At 48.0% G+C, this 16,640-nt stretch overlaps 1 protein-coding gene and 1 long non-coding RNA gene across 2 annotated transcripts in view; one reads left to right on the plus strand and one right to left on the minus strand.

The window, feature by feature from the left end:
* CDK18 (cyclin dependent kinase 18) overlaps positions 1 to 16,640 on the minus strand; it is a 238,384-nt gene that overhangs the window by 102,469 nt on the left and 119,275 nt on the right. The window lies entirely within an intron of this gene.
* The window catches only part of LOC129406485 (uncharacterized), a 34,982-nt gene continuing 18,468 nt past the window's right edge, over positions 127 to 16,640 (plus strand). Inside the window, exons 1-2 of the long non-coding RNA XR_008631027.1 lie at positions 127 to 358; positions 11,934 to 12,017. This is a non-coding gene — a long non-coding RNA (uncharacterized LOC129406485). The remainder of the gene's footprint in view (positions 359 to 11,933; positions 12,018 to 16,640) is intronic.

Raw genomic sequence — 16,640 nt, forward strand, 5'->3', positions numbered from 1 at the left:
CTCCTGCCCTCTTTTGACATTCAGCCATCACGGGGCTTCTCGCTCGTTGGAGGAGAGCAGGACTAGATTGAAAACACTGGGTGGGGAGCTACTGGCTGGGGCCCAGGAGGCATCAAATCCGACAGCTCTGTGTTACGCCACTGCAGCTCAGAAACGCTCCTTTTCCGTAGCGAGGCCGGGCAGGTTTTTCTCCTGCGCTCAGAAGTCTGCCCTGTGCCGAGGACGGGGTTGTTCCCTGGGCTCCTCTCTTCTCATGGCCTCTTTTCCTTTTGTTTCCCAAGATTCAGAGCTTAATGACACTATCATTTTGAAGGGAAATATCATAATCTCAACAGAAAAAAGCAAGGGATCCCAAAAGGTATGTTTAATTCTAATAATATTTTTAATGCTGATGTTAGAATAGGAAATTGTGTTTTTCATATATATATATATTAAGAAAGGAGATATTAAGGCAAATTCTTAATATTTGTTATTGTGGCAAGTTCCATTTTAGGCAAAAGGCTCACTTTAGGGACTAGGAGGATGTCTCAAAGGCCACAGTCCAGGCTTTGCCTGTGGGAACCCCAGGTTTGATCCCCAACACTGGATGGTTGGCTGGTGCCAGCAGGTGTGACCCCGCCCCCTGCCAAATAAAACGCTCGCCCTAATGCCCTCTTCTGTTTTTTGTGAAGCTCTTGCCAAGTTCTAGCACAGGACCTCGTGCTGCTGTGCTAGAGATGGTCCCCCCAGCCCTCCTGACCGGCTGTCCCCGCTCCTCCTCCCTGCGACCAGCAACTCTTCTTGGCTTGGTCCACATCTGTGCCCTCACGCGCCAACCCCAATGAGCACGGAAGGAGCGAGTTTCTCTTCTCCGTGCTGGCCCAGACCCTGAGATCCGGCTTCTAGCCCTCGGCACCAAGTGCTTGGGATGACAGGTTTGGGGGGGGCCTCCCTAGGCTCGCTGAGCGCGCGTTGCTGCCCGGCACGGCTGGTGGTGGCATGGCTTTGGGGGGGCCAGTGGGCAGACAGGAACCTCCTGGTGCCGTCAGCGTCCTCAGCTCGGTGACCCAGAGACCCACAGTCTCCGGGCTGCAGCGTCTCCTTGGGCCCTTCCCGCAACCTGCTGTCTCTGTTCTTGGTCTGCCCCTTTCTGGGCTTTGTCTGATGCCCACTTTGCCCCTGCCTGCTCCCGGCAGTCTCTGGCCCCTTCTCCGTCTGCCCAAGGCCACTTTCTCGGGCCCTGGAGAGCCTCCACCCAGGACCTCGGTGCTGAGGCCTGGCCTTCTGGGCATCGCCTTCCTTCCCTCCTCTCCTGCGCCAGCACCCAGCACTGGGTGGCCAGAAGCTGCTAGCCTCAGTGACCCCAGGTGGAGTTGTGCTTCTCCTCTGGTGATATCCTGACACCTCACCTTCAGGAAATCTGGGACCTGTTTGTTTTCACTCACCCCCCAAATCCAGATTTATGGCCTCCGGCTTTTTTCCCCAACTTCCCTTCACTGTTATTGTTGTTTAGCTCACCTGGCTCCCACAGGTCCTGATGGTGGTGCTAACACGTGTGTTCAGACGTGCAGCTGGGTCCTTGCAGTGATGCTCACGCATGTACTGGTAGCCGGGCTCAAAGGAGTCATGCTTGGGTCACAGTGCTCACCTTCCAGCTTTTCTTTCTCCCTCCCTCCCTCCCTTCCTTCCTCCCTTCCTTCCTTCCTTCCTTCCTTCCTTCCTTCCTTCCTTCCTTCCTTCCTTCCTTCCTTCCTTCCTTCCTTCCTTCCTTCCTTTCCTTCTTTCTTTCTTTCTTTCTTTCTTTCTTTCTTTCTTTCTTTCTTTTCTTTCTTTCTTTCTTTCTTTCTTTCTTCCTTCCTTCCTTCCTTCCTTCCTTCCTTTCCTTCTTCTTTCTTTCTTTCTTTCTTTCTTTCTTTCTTTCTTTCTTTCTTTCTTTCTTTCTTTCTTTCTTTCTTTCTTTCTTTCTTTCTTCCTTCCTTCCTTCCTTCCTTCCTTCCTTCCTTTCTTTCTTTCTTTCTTTCTTTCTTTCTTTCTTTCTTTCTTTCTTTCTTTCTTTCTTTCTCTCTCTCTTTTTCTCTTTCTCTCTTTCTCTCTTCTTTCTTTCTTTCTTTCTTTCTTTCTTTCTTTCTTTCTTTCTTTCTTTCTTTCTTTCTTTCTTTCTTTCTTTCTTTCTTTCTCTCTCTCTCTCTTTCTTTCTTTCTTTCTTTCTCTTTCTCTCTTTCTCTCTTTCTTTCTCTTTCTTTCTCTCTCTCTCTTTCTTTCTTTCTTTCTCTCTCTCTCTTTCTTTCTTTCTTTCTTTCTCTCTCTCTTTCTTTCTTTCTTTCTTTCTTTCTTTCTTTCTTTCTTTCTTTCTTTCTTTCTTTCTTTCTTTCTTTCTTTCTTTCTTTCTTTCTTTCTTTCTTTCTTTCTTTCTTTCTCTTTCTGTCTTTCTATTAAATCACCATGAGATACAGTTACAAAGCTTTCATGTTTGAGTTTCAGTCATGGATCGAACACTCATCCCTCCACCAGTGCACATTTTCCACCACCAATGTCCCCAGTATCTGCCCCCCCACCCCAACCCTCCCCCTGCCTCTATGGCAGACAATTTCCCCCCCACTCTCGCTCTACTTTGGGGCACTATGGTTTGCAATACAGATAGAAGCCATCACGTTTGGTCCCTTATCTTTTTTCACCGGCTTTTATTTCTTGCATTCGTTTTTTCACCCCTGCCCCTGTTCACCTGGCGGTGATGTTGTTGTTGTTGATGTTGGGGTTACTGGTGTGGTGCTCACGTGTCCTTTGGTCGTGGTGAGCACTGACCTGTCCATGGTGCAGCAGGAAGCTGCTTGTGGTGCCGGAGGCCTCAGTCAGCAGTGCTGCCAGGCGTATGCTGCTGGGGGTCACGCTCGCGGCTTCACACTGACCAGGCAGGCTCCGTAAGCCGCAGAGCCATCTTCCCGGTCCCTGGCTGTGGTTACTCTGACAGTCTCATCACCTTCCTGCTGCTCAGGCTCAGAGCCCCGCAGGGGTGTCAGAATACCCACTGCCCACAGTCGCACCTGTAAACAGCTGCCAGGACCTGTGGATTTAGGACGGGGGCAATAGAACAGCAGGTCGGGTGCTGGCCTAGTGCAGGGCTGATCTCACGGCAGCCCCTGGCACTGCCTACGAGCAGGACTGATGCCTGAGCACAGAGCCAGGAGAAAGTTCTGGACCCGGCCGGGGTGGCCCCAGCCCCCTCCCCTCTCCAGCTGCCATCTCAGCTTATGTTCATATTCCTTTTTAAAAATTATTATTATTATTATTATTATTATTTTAATTGAATCACTGTGAGAACAGTTACGAAACTTTTAAGTCTCGGTCATATAATGATCAAACACCCATCCCTTCACCAGTGCACATTTTCCACCACCAAGAACCCCAGTATACCCCCCATCCCACCCCCCACCCTGCCTGCGTGGTAGATGATTTCCACTTTACTCTCTCTCCACTTTGATCACATTCAATATTTCGACAAGAACCCCACCATTATTATTTGGAATTTTCCCCTACAATCAGACCTGCCAAAAAGGCATCATTAGACAATTTGTTTTATATTGATGGTTATGAAGAGCATATGATGTCACAAAGTGGCCACACAATTTTGGATTTCTGATATTTCAGTAATAAGTCTGGAGGGGGAGAGGGGCCGGTTCCACCCCCTACCCCATGAGGCCCCAGTCTCGTCACTGCAGTCTCATACCTGGCTGACCAATAGGCTCTGAATAGGTGGCGGCCACCGTGCTGCTCGAGGGAAAGGGTGGAAGGGACTAACACCCTTCCCCACCCGCGGTGACACGGTGCGTAATTTAATGCTCAGTCCCGATGCATTTCTGCCCAAAGCCGCTGGGTTCCGAGATTGGTTTGTGTGCCTCTGGGCTCAGGGTCGTTTAGCCTGTTAAAATATTCCTTTTAAAGTTGAATAATTGCAACTCCCTTCCATCCAGTCTCTGCTTTCTAACCTTTTCTGATCCCAGACCAAATCTGCAAGCTGGATTTAACTGTCCTTCACTTGCCCTGAGTTTTTCACAACAAGATGCAAACTTCCTTCAGCACACAGCCACGCCCTAATGTCTGCAATTTTGTTCCCCTCATCTTCCAGCCTAATCCTTGCTTACCTTGTTCCTAGGGTTCTCCCAATCCCCGCCCCCGCCCTGCCCTTACCTCAGCTCTCTATACCTGCAATTCATTTCATTCTTTGCACCCACTGGACATTTTTCTCCCCATGGTCATTTATAAACGATGTCTCAAAGACCTCCAGGGCCATCTCGGGAGGGGGCACAGGCCAAGTTCCTGCTGTACCAAAGTACCGGTAGCTGCACTCGCAGCCCAGCGGCTAACACCGCGCCTCCAGCTGGACTGCCCAGTAAAAATATTCTGGATTTTTTGGAGGAGTCTCCAAACTCTACAATACTGACATGCCCCTAGGAACACACCAGGTTGGATGGGGATGTAGCATAGAAGCCAACTAGGGGGCTGGAGCAATAGCACAGCGGGTAGGGCGTCTGCCTTGCACTCGGCCGACCTGGGTTCTACTCCCAGCATCCCATATGGTCCTCCGAGCACCGCCAGGAGTGATTCCTGAGTTCATGAGCCAGGAGTAACCCCTGAGCATCGCCAAGTGTGACCTCAAAAAAAGCAAAAAAAAAAAAAAAAAAAAGAAGAAGCCAACTAATCTCCACTGAAAAAAACACTGAACACAGAATTAACTTGCAACAACATCTTAGTAAACCCTCAGACAAGGCCTTTATGTCTCCCTGGTGAGATTCAACAATTTCCACAAATCTTCTTTCACTTTTTTTTTTAATTATCCCATATATTTTGATCATCCCGTTAGCCATTTAGTGATAACAAGCAATACAAAATAAATGATTGTGGACCTGCTATGGGAACAGGCTGGAGGGGTGGTTGGGAAAATGGAGACAGGAGTGGAGGGAAGGTGCCAGTGGTGGTGGGTGGGTGTCAGAATATTGAATGCCTGCAACAAATCAAAATGAGAAACTTTATAAACCACGGTGTTTAAAGTGGGGAAAATATTAAAAATATGGTGGTGGGGAATGTGCACTGGTGGAGGGATGGGTGTTTGATCATTGTGAGATTGTAACTCAAACATGAAAGCTTGTAACTATCTCACGGTGGTTCAATAAAATTTAAAAAAAAATTTAAAACGGGGCTGGAGCAATAGCACAGCGGGTAGGGCATTTGCCTTGCACGAGGCCGACCCGGGTTCGATCCCCAGCATCCCATATGGTCTCCAGAGCACCACCAGGGGTAATTCCTGAGTGCAGAGCCAGGAGTAACTTCTGTGCATCGCCGGGTGTGACCCAAAAAGCAAAAAAAAATTTTAAAAATATATTAAAAATAAAATGTATAAAAAATAAATCATGTCTCAAAGGCATCCTATTGTTGCATCTTGGCCTGAGCTACTTTGTGGTCCTGGTGGCTCTTCAGCCCTGCTGGGCTTGCCTTTGTGACCCTCAATGCCACAGGGCATAAGCTGCGCTGCCTCACTGGGCCAAAGCACTGAATCATTCGGGCTGGTAGCCAAGTGCCACTGGGAGTGACCCCTGAGCCCCCCGGGCACTGATTGGGAGCCTCTCTAGACAAACACAAGTGCATCTTCTTGCTGAGAAATGGCTGCCCTGGCAGAGCCCAGGCCCAGCACATGTGGGGCCCTTAGTTCAAGCCCCCGTCTGTCCTGATTCTGAGCATCTCGGGGCTTTGCCTGGTACCTATCACCAGGTGTGGCTCCCACAGAACCACACCTGTATCTTCTCCCTGTCACGAGCTCGACACAGTGGGAACACAGGGCTTCCCTCAGCAAACTGGCCACAGTGCTCAAATGACACAGCTCCCATATTTGTTAAATTTACAAACACAGGCTCCTGTATTTGTTAAACTTTAAAATCACTGAGTTAAAATTAATAGAAAGAAAAACCCAAGTAAACATTCCTGCCACACTCTACAGGTTTTCTTTCTTTTTTTTTTTTTTTGCTTTTTGGGTCACACCCAGTGATGTTCAGGGGTTACTCCTGGCTTTGCACTCAGGAATTACTCCTGGCAGTACTTGGGGGACCATATGGGATGCCTGGGATTGAACCCGGGTCGGCCGAGTGCAAGGCAAATGCCCTACCCGCTGTGCTATCGCTCCGGCCCCCACACTCTACAGGTTGAACTTTCTTTTTTTTGCTATTTGGGTCACACCCAGCAATGCACAGGGGTTACTCCTGGTTCTACACTCAGGAATTACCCCTTGCGGTGCTCAGGGGACCATACGGGATGCTGGGATTCGAACCTGGGTCAGCCTGGGTCGGCCGCGTGCAAGGCAAGCGCCCTACCCGCTGTGCTATTGCTCCAGCCCCAACAGGTTGAACTTTCTATTTAAACGTAATTCAGACTTGATTAAGTAAGTCTGTTATCTTAACAAATTTCCTAAAAGGATTTTGAAAACTATGCTGCAATGGCTCATGACAGGATTCCTTTCCTCTCAGGAAACTATTTCTGCATAGACCCCTTTTACAGATTATTATAAAGACACCTGCAGGAGAGTAAGAGCCTGAGTATCTGAAGTACATCAGGTGGGGGCAATGTCCTTCACTCTTTACTTTATATAAACTGGGAATAAACCACATCAATATTGGGCGGGGGGAGAACTGCACCAGTGGTGCTCAGAACTTATTCCTGACTGTGTTTAAGGATCACTTCTGGTGGGACTTGGAAGTATCGTAATGGGGTACAGGGAGTTGAACCCAAGTCAACGCACCCTACCCACTGAACTACCTCTCTGATCCCAACCACACCTTGATCTTGAATTGGCACTAAAGTGAAGTAGAAGGTTTGTGATAGAAAATGATTTGCTCTGGAGGATTTATATAAGTCAGTTTGATTCTTAGATAGGGCCCCAGACATCTGTTCAGCTCTAAATCTGAAAGTAAATGTAAATAAGCATTTAAGTTTCTGTGTAACTGGTAGAAACGCCGTTCACAGAGACACTTGTCTGACTGTACAGGCTTTAATTACTTGAGAGCAGCGGCCTGTACCTAACAGCCTCTCAGCACCTGGGAAGGGAGGATTTGCATTTTCCCCAAACGCCAATGAACACAATGTCATGCTCTCAATTTAGGAGATTCCTAGGGAAATAGCAACCATTTTGAGTGTGTGTGTGTGTGTGTGTGTGTGTGTGTGTGTGTGTATGTTTCTGTCTGTGTGTCTGTCTGTCTTATCAATTAGTTACACAATCCAGGTGGTTTGACTCCAGGACCCTCAGAGAGTCAGAGCAATTTTTTTTTTATTGGAGAAATAATAAGTTTTCATCTGATGGGCTCCAGCCTCCTTGGATGGATCAGGGATAAGCCCACATGTGACTCACGCTTTCCGTCCCTGTCCACGAAAGTGGGGAGTGGGACTCGAGGCTGGGAACCTGACAACTTTGCAAGGCCTGGATGCATAAAGCAGGCTCCGAAAAGAGTGCTTTGCCACTCCAAACGCAGTGCTCCTGAGAAAGAAAGAGGACACTGCCAGCAGGGGGCTGGAACTGCAGGACTGACATGGGGATGTCCCAGGCCCACCTGCAGGGGTCACCCTACGTCTCCAGGGTATGTGCAGGAATACGGGCCTGACCCAGCGCCAACACACCTGCCAGCATCTGCTCCTTCCGGCACCGGGCTCCAGTCCTCCTCCCCCACGCATGTCCCTTGGAGCTTTAGTGGGTTGTGCCTGGGCCTAGGAATCGCCTCTGGAGCTAAGCCTCTTCCACCCTCCAGTTGGTAAAACTTTTGAGGGGAAAGCCTCTGTATTTCATTCAGTAGCCGACGTGAGGAGGGGCTGGGAAGTGACTGTCCTTGCTGGCTGCATCCAAAGGATCCTATGTTCCCTGCTGCTGATGGTGGTATCCTCTTCCTCTGACTTTTCTTTTTTTTTTTTGAGGGGTCAGGTTTTTGGGTCACACCCAGTGGAGTTCAGGGCTTACTCCTGGCTCTGTGCTCAGGGATCATTCCTGGCAAGGATCAGGGGACCATTTGGGATGCTGGGGATTGAACCCAGGTCAGTCACGTGCAAGGGAAATGCCTTACCCAATTGTACTATAACTCTGGCCCAATTCCCCCTAACTCTCTTTTGGCTGTGGATACTTCACCCGGTGGTTCTCAGGGCTTACTCCTGACTCTCGGCTCAGGGATCACTCCTGGTGGGACTCAGGGGACCAGAGAGAGTACTGGGGATCAGACCAGGGTTGGCCATGTGCAAAGCAAACACCTTACCTGCTGTACTATCTCTTGGCCTTTCTCTGATGTCTTTCTGTACCATCTGTTTCAGCTCTCAAATTCCACATTATTTAAAAAAAAAATTCTCAACCGAAGTGTCATGGTTTATATAGATACTAGTATTATTGGTTTGGTTTTTTTTTTTTTTTTTTGCTTTTCTGGTCACACCCAGCAATGCACAGGGGTTACTCTTGGCTCTACACTCAGGAATTACTCCTGGCAGTGCTGGGGGACCATATGGGATGCTGGAAATCGAACCCGGGTCGGCTGCGTGCAAGGCAAACGCCCTACCTGCTGTGCTATCACTCCAGCCCCGATACTAGTATTACTGTTTCATTCTTATAGTGCTACCTTGTCATACCCATCAGCACGGTGCCAAGACCTCCCACCGTCATTGCTGGGTCCCCTCTCCCACCCACCTGCCTCAGCCTTTGTTCCCAGCTCTGTGGCAGCATCTCGGACTGTCTGTTCTCTTGCTTGCATTGTCCCCCACATAGGAGTCAGGTCATCTGGTGTCTCTCTTTCTCCTCCGGCTCACTTCGCTTCCCTGACACCCTCTAGCTCCATCCACGTTGTAGCCAAGTGCAAGGTTCCTCCTTTTCTTAGGCAAACTTTCACGGCTTCTCTGGAGAGCCAGCGCTTCCTGCAAACTGAAGACAGGTGTGAATGGTCACAACAAAGTTTTCCCCAAGACAAGCCTCCAAGGTACCAACAAACACTCTAAAGCTGGTGGTAGGACACTCTGACCAGGCAACTGGGTGAAGAAGGATGTGGAGTCCTGGTGTCCTGCAGAAACTTCAAAATCAGCCCCTGAAATACAAAGAATCTCTATAAAATTCTGTACTCCTGAGGGTCGGAGCAATAGCACAGCATGCCTTTGCTTGTGCTTGCCCAGGATTTGGTCCATGGATGCACACGTGGTCCTCCAGCACCTCCAGGACTGGTCTCTGCTCACAGAACCAGGAGCACTGCTGGGTGTGGTTCAAAAACAACAAACAAACAAACAGACAAAATCTGGACTCTAAAGCTGGGCTAGCTTTGCCCCTAACTGGAACAAGATGCTTCTCAGTCACAGAGATAGTCACAGCCTCACCTAGTCTTGTGAGGATTAAGTTGAAGTATATAAAATACTATCACTGTGTCACTGTCATCTCGTTGCTCATCGATTTGCTCGAGCGGGCACCAGTAATGTCTCCATTGTGAGATTTGTTACTGTTTTTGGCATATTGACTATGTCATGGGTAGCTGGCCAGTCTCTGCCATGTGGGCGAGATACTCTTGGTAGCTTGCCCGGCTCTCTGAGAGGGGCAGAGGAATTGAACCTGGGTCTGCCATGTGCAAGGCAAATGCCCTATCTGCTGTGCTATCGCTCCAGCCCATAAAATACTATAATGGCACATAAATAGTACAAGTAAGAACTGTTATTACTACTGCTATCATTACTGGGAGCAGGTGTTTGGGCTGCTAGCCAGGGATTAATCTGGTTCTGGTGGGACCATATCTGGTACCAGAATTAAAAGAGGATCAGCTTGTATGTAAGGCAAGCACCTGAGCCCTTGTATTCTGTCTCTCTCTCAGCTTCATTACTGTTATGATATAAAGCATGGTGTTTAATTGTCTGTAATCCAAAGCAATGTTTTAGTGAAAAATACTCTAACAGAAAGAGTCCTTAATCTCATGCTCCTAAGAGTGTGAGAATGTGACATGTAGTGCTTTTAAATGTACCTGTATAATCTAATACACAGGTATAATTCAAGACCTTTCCTGTATATTCTATGTGTTGGATGAATGACATTGAGCTTTTTCTTTCTTTTTAATCATACATGGGGCCAGGGGTGTGGCATAGTGTAGAGCACTTGCCTAGCAGGTGTGAAACCTGACTCCGAACCCTGAGCATCACTGGGAGCAAACCCAAGCACCACCAGGAGGGTTGTAGGTGTAGACAGTGGGTGTGGCCCAAAGACTGAAAAAACAATTTTTTTTTCTTTTTGGGTCACACCCGGCGATGCACAGAGGTTACTCCTGGCTCATGGACTCAGGAATTACTCCTGATGGTGCTCGGGGGACCATATGGGATGCTGGGATTCGAACCCGGGGTGGCCGCATGCAAGGCAAACGCCCTACCCGCTGTGCTATTGCTCCAGCCCCTGAAAAAACAATTTTTAGTAAAAAATAATACATACAACTCTGGCATATAGATTACTCAAATAATTTATTTTGAAATAACTTTACATATACAGAATGTTGCAAGCACGGTATGAAGAACTCCATATCCTCATTCCCAGATTACCCAGCCATTGCCTTTGACTGTATTTGCTGTGTGTGTGTGTGTGTGTGTGAATGTATGTGTCACTGTGTTTGTGTCAGTATATCTGTGTGTATGTATATGTGTGAGTGTATGCATCATTGTGTGTTTGTTTCAGTATGTCTGCATGTCTGTCTGCATTTCTGTGTGTGTGAGTGTATGGGTCACTGTGTGTTTGTATTAGTATGTCTGCATGTCTATATGTGTATGTGTGTATCTGTGTGTGTGAGTGTATGTGTTGGTATATGTCTATGTCAGTACGTCTGAGTGTTTCTGTGTGTATGTATGTGTGTGTGAGTGTATGTATGTGTGTGTGAGTATATGTGTTAGTGTGTGTTTGTGTCAGTATGTCTGTGTGTATGTATGCGTGTGTACCTTCCCATGTGTCCATCTTCATTTGGGCGCACCCTATGGACACAAAGTCCCTGGCTTTCCCATGCCACAATGAGCCTTCACTGCATAACCACCATCTTTGCAGTGAAGTCTCCCCCCCCTTCCTTCCTTCCTTCCTTCCTTCCTTCCTTCCTTCCTTCCTTCCTTCCTTCCTTCCTTCCTTCCTTCCTTCCTTCCTTCCTTCCTTCCTTCCTTCCTTCCTTCCTTCTTTCCTCCCACCCTCCCTCCTTCCCTCCCTCCTAACCCTTCACCACCTCCTGCCCCCCAGGAGGGCGCTGTCAGTAGCTGGCGGGTGAGACGCCACCATCTTTCTCCTTTAGACACAAGGTCCTCTGATCTTTGTGTCAGGCACAATTCCTCCCTCCTAACTCTGCCTCTGGCTGGCCCTAAGCCTCTGCATCTCCTTAGTCTTGCTTCCAGGAGCATCCCAGGGAAGGGGAGAAGGGGAGTTTCATATCTTTTTGCTTCTAGTTCCCAGTGCCAAAGCTTCAATGTCTTTGTGCCCAGAGTTTAATGCAATTTTCACTTTGTGTCTCAGCCACCATTATTGCCAACAAGATGCCAGGCCTGTAATTAGCACATGCAGGGCCTACCGCAAACGCTGTGAGCAGAAGGCCCCAGATCCCGAGGGAGTATCTCTTAAAGGACAGTGTGCTGTCTGAGCTCTATGTGAAAATTTTGCATCTGATGTCAAACATCTCTATAATAGTTTCTTAACTAATTTTAAAATGTATTTATTCCCAATAGCATGTTCCAGTTGGGTCTAAGGGAAGAGTAAATTACATATTCTATAATTACTTAATAAGCACCCTTTCTGCTTACTTTTGTCAAGCACAAGCGAGCGGGAACTAAATGCCATCTCTATACGGAATGTTCTTTAAATTATTCTTGTAAAAACGCTCACAGACTTAAATATGCCTAATGACCAGTTGCCTTTATCTATTGATTACATGTTGATTCTTTCTGTGCACTAGAACCCAGATTTTGAAAATCAAGAGTGGCAGAAAGAGAGAGCGAAACCAAACTTGGATAACAGTGATTGGAGAAAGATAATAAAGGTAAACTTCTGTTTTTGTAAGACTGAATTATGAGAAAAAGCCTGCTTTTTCTATAGGAAAAGTAAGGATTTGCTTGGAAAACTCAGTTTTTCTTCTCTTTCATTTAATAAGAAAACTGCACTGATCAGCTAACTTATACTTTGCAGTATGAGTAGAAATATATGGACCCCATCTAGAGAGAGGCATTCCCCATTTCCTCTAAGCTATTTTAGTCTCTGGGGAGTAGTTGGGGTTCCATGAGTACCAGGCACGATTCAACACCGTTCACGAATCCAGCCAGGATTCAATGAGACTGAGTGATCCTGGAATTTCCTACCGAAAGGCTCCTGGGAGGAGCTATAGACTCCACCTCACACATGCGGAAATAGGCAGGCCAGGGTCTTGCCCAAGACCACACACAGAGAAGAACATGTGGAAATGGAATTCCTCCAGTCTCCTGGTTTCCATTCCATCAAGCTGCCCAGGATGGGGAGAGGACCAGCGGGGCACCACAGTGGTGAAATAGCTCCCCCCAGCGGCGCCTTGCAGCCTTCCATTCTCTCGGGGAGCCGAGGCTCCTTCCAGGAGTCTGTTCCAGGCTTTGGGTGCCCCTTCCACGCAGGCCTGGAAACCCCGGCACAGAAGTGAGTGCGCCAGATGGGCAAGTCTGTAGGCAGAGGGGTGGGAACTGTGACTCTGCCTAAGGACACTGGGGAAAAAGCAAGTCTGAAAACCATGTTTGGCATTTTCGGAGAAGTCATAGGAAAACAGTTCAGAGAAGGCAGCCCCGCTGGAAGGTGTTGGTCACCGCAGGAAGGAGAGAAGACCTTGGGTTGGGGAGGTGGAGCCCTCGCTTTGCACGTGGAGTCCTGGGTTCAATTCCCGCACCGGCATCTGGAGCACTGCCTCGGGGACAACTTCCTGTCGCCAGGACAGGTCCCAACTACAGCTCCAGCTTCCCAGCCTCCCCCTTCTCCCTCCCCCCCCCGCCCCCCATCCCCAACACCTTATGGTCTAGACATGCCAACTTGGTTTAGGTCCCCGATTACCATGGCAACTTGGATTGGCCGGAGAAGCCTGGTGCAGGATAGTCGTGGAGAAGAGGTGCGGTGGGTGAGTCCTGAGACAAAGAATCGAAGGCGACTTAGAGATTTGCTCTCTGCTTTTCCAGTTCTGAAAAGCTAAGTGGTGACCGTTACAGAGCGGTAGTGTAGGAAAGCACCGCGTCTGTGTTAGGGCATCTCCTCTGGTCTCAACGCCTGCTCTGGACAGGACGCTGACTGGGAGAGCAGGAGTCTGAACAGGGGCCATGGGCTTTGTCTATCCCGACGCCACATGGATGGATCTGAATGGGGCGCTCCCTTGGACCAGGAAGAGGGTCTAAAGGCCATGATCTGGAGGACAGCTATGCAGTGAGCAAGTGTTGGATAGTGGTCAGCGAGCCTCCAGGCGACGTCCCAGGAGATGTGGAAATTGGGAGCTGCAGGGCAGAAAATCAGGGAGAGGGTGCTGCAGAACCTGGAGAGCTGCGTGCAAAGCCGAAAGGATCAAGGATCAGGGTCACAGACACAGCAAGAGAGAAGGGACAGCCCAGAAACCTTGGCTAACATTTTGTGCCTGTTTTCCATCCTTCTTCCATCATATTGCTATGATCAATCAAACACATAAAGCAGAGTTAACTTTAAAAATTGTTTATTTAGTTACTATGACTTTTCCCCCTTTTCTTTCTTGGGTTCTTGCTGGGGATGTGGTGGGTATTTGGGCCACACCCCGCTTATGCCTGGCAGGACTTGGGGGATCCTATGTGGTGCCAGGGATTGAACCCTAGGTCAGTCGCCAATGCCTTACCCACTATGCTATCTCTCTTGCCCCAAGACACTGTGATTTACCAAATTATTCACAACAGTGTTTCAGACATCAATGTTTCCATTTCTGATCCCACCATCCTATGGCCCTACCTACCCACCAATGACTCCAGGTTCCCTCCCACCCTTCTAACTTGAACACTTGGCAGATACATTTTTTAATTGGTATAGTTTAGGTCCCACACTTTCAGGAGTGTTGAATACCTCGCCTCTGTACCATAGGAGAAACCAAGACTCCTGTCTTGCCCCTCTGATGCATCCAGACCACCTCCCCTTGCTTCCCCCTTCCATTCCTCCCCTTCCTTGGTATTTTTATTTCTGTAATCAAGATCCACAGGTGGATCCATTGGTAGGCATGTGAAAAAGTGTCCATTGTCACTAATTACCAGAACAACGCAAATTAAGAAGACAATGTGTTATCACCCCGCCACAGTGATAATGGCAGATATCAAAAAAGTCTAGACACTACCCATGTTGGCAGGGATGTGGTGCAAAAGGAACTCTGAGGAGCTGCTGATGTGAATATTGTCTGGTCCAGCCCCTGAAAGCTGCATGGTTTCTCAAATAACAAAGAATAGAGCTCTCATACGCCCCAGCTATCCCACTGCTTGGAATCTATCCCCAAGACACAAAAGCGTTCATTTGAAAAGATGTTTTCAATGAAATGAAACAGGCAGACCTATTTCTTTTGCAGCACTTAGTACAATAGGCAGGATGTGGAGTGACAAAGCTGGCTTGATAGACTGTCATGCTGTCTGTGGGGCTGGTGCTGAAGCAAGGATGTTGTAGACACCATTCTCGAAAAATGACTGTCTTCTGACTCTAAATGTTTGATTACAATATTTCTTTGTTTAGGAAAAAAATGAATTACATAATGAGAGTCCATAGGATGTTTCAGGGGCAAATTACCTGCCTATCAAGTGACAGGCTGAGTTTGATCCCCAGGACTGGGTATATGAGCTGAGCATGGTTGCAGCACCATCTGGGTTCCTGGTGGCACCAGTGTATGTTAGCTGTGGAGCATCACAGCTATGTGTGTACGTGTGCCACAACTAAAGTCTTAGATCCCAGCAGGCTCTGTGGCCAAGAGCGCGGGCCCCAAAAGCACATGCGTGAGGGGGCTGGAGCGATAGCACAGCGCGTAGGGCGTTTGCCTTGCACGCTGTCGACCTGGGTTCAAATCCCAGCTTCCCATATGGTCCCCCAAGCACTGCCAGGAGTAATTCCTGAGTGCAGAGCCAGGAGTAACCCCTGTGCATGGCCGGGTGTGACCCAAAAAGCAAAAACGAAACAAAACAAAAAGAAAGCACATGCGTGAGCACCTCAGCCCCACACACACTCTTGCCTGTACTGAAACATCATGGCCCTGTGTGTGTGTGTGTGAGAGAGAGAGAGAGAGAGAGAGAGAGAGAGAGAGAGACAGACAGACAGACAGACAGACAGACAGAGAGAGACAAAGAGAGAAAGACAGAGAGAGAGAAAAAGAGAGAGAGAGGAGAGAGCCGGGTGTGATTGCAACAACAGTCAGAAAGACGAGGCATCGGAGGGAAAGGAAGAGTTATATAATGAGTAGTTAAATTCCCAGCCCAGAGATTAAAAGCTCAATCTCAGCTGATGCTCTCGGCATAGTTCTCATTCATGTTCTGTTCTTTCTGAATTTTCCAGTTATCTTTTATTTTTTTGCCATGTGTGTTTGTGTGTGTGTGTGATTTTTGAAAATGGACTGAGAGTCTCAAACATGTGAAGCATGCGCTCCCCTGAACCTCATCTCTGACCCATTCTATTCTTCATAGTAGTAGCAACAAATTTTAGTTTCTTGGGATATATTTATTTAAATATCATATTGTTCTGTGATTTCCCTTAATCATTCAACATTATGTTGTTGGACTTCATCCAATATTTATAACTCATTCATTCATTTCACAGCTAGTTATTGTAAAAATACATCCATCCATTTCCTATTTGTCAGACATTGGGTCGTCTCCAGGTTTCTCTAATGTGAGCAATGCTGCTGTAAACATTGTGGTACATGATCCATTGTGGACATGTGCAATAAATTTTTTCTGATTGAATGAATACCCAAGAGTGTAATGGCTGAAAAGGAGTCTAGATTCCCCGTTCAATTATTATTATTATTATTATTATTATTATTTTTAGTGAGAGGACGTGGGCTTTGGGAACATGAGGCAGACTGGAGATTTTGTTCTGTTTTATTTTGTGTTGGAGTCACTCCTGGTCATGCTCAGGGATTACTCCTGGCTCTGTTCTCAGGGAACACCCCTGGTGGTGCTCAGCGGACCCCCTGGGGTGCCGGGGATCAAACCTGAGTCATTTGTGTGCACGACAAGCACCCTCCCCGCTGTCCTGTCTCTCCAGCCCCGGTTGCCTGGAAGTTTCTAACTAGAGCCTCAGTTTCATCAGCTCTTCAGATAGAAACATCAGGGAGTGGCTCAAAGGGCTGAAGCACACGCTTTACATGTGGGATGCCTGGGCTTGATCCCCGGCACTGCAAGGTCCCCTGAGCACCTCCTGCACTAGTCCCTGACACTGAGTAGCCCTGAGCACTGTTGGGTGTGGTCCTTTTTAAAAAGGGATAATATCATTGTTTGTGGGCTGGAGCGATAGCACAGCGGGTAGGGCGTTTGCCTTACATGTGGCCGACCCGGGTTCGATTCCTTCATTCCTCTCAGAAGCCCAGCAAGCTACCGAGAGTATCCCGCCTGCATGGCAGAGTCTGGCAAGCTACCCGTGGCGTGTTCGATATGCCAAAAACAGTAAC

Source organism: Sorex araneus, chromosome 7 (genome assembly GCF_027595985.1).
Source record: "Sorex araneus isolate mSorAra2 chromosome 7, mSorAra2.pri, whole genome shotgun sequence".
Lineage (NCBI taxonomy): Eukaryota > Metazoa > Chordata > Mammalia > Eulipotyphla > Soricidae > Sorex > Sorex araneus.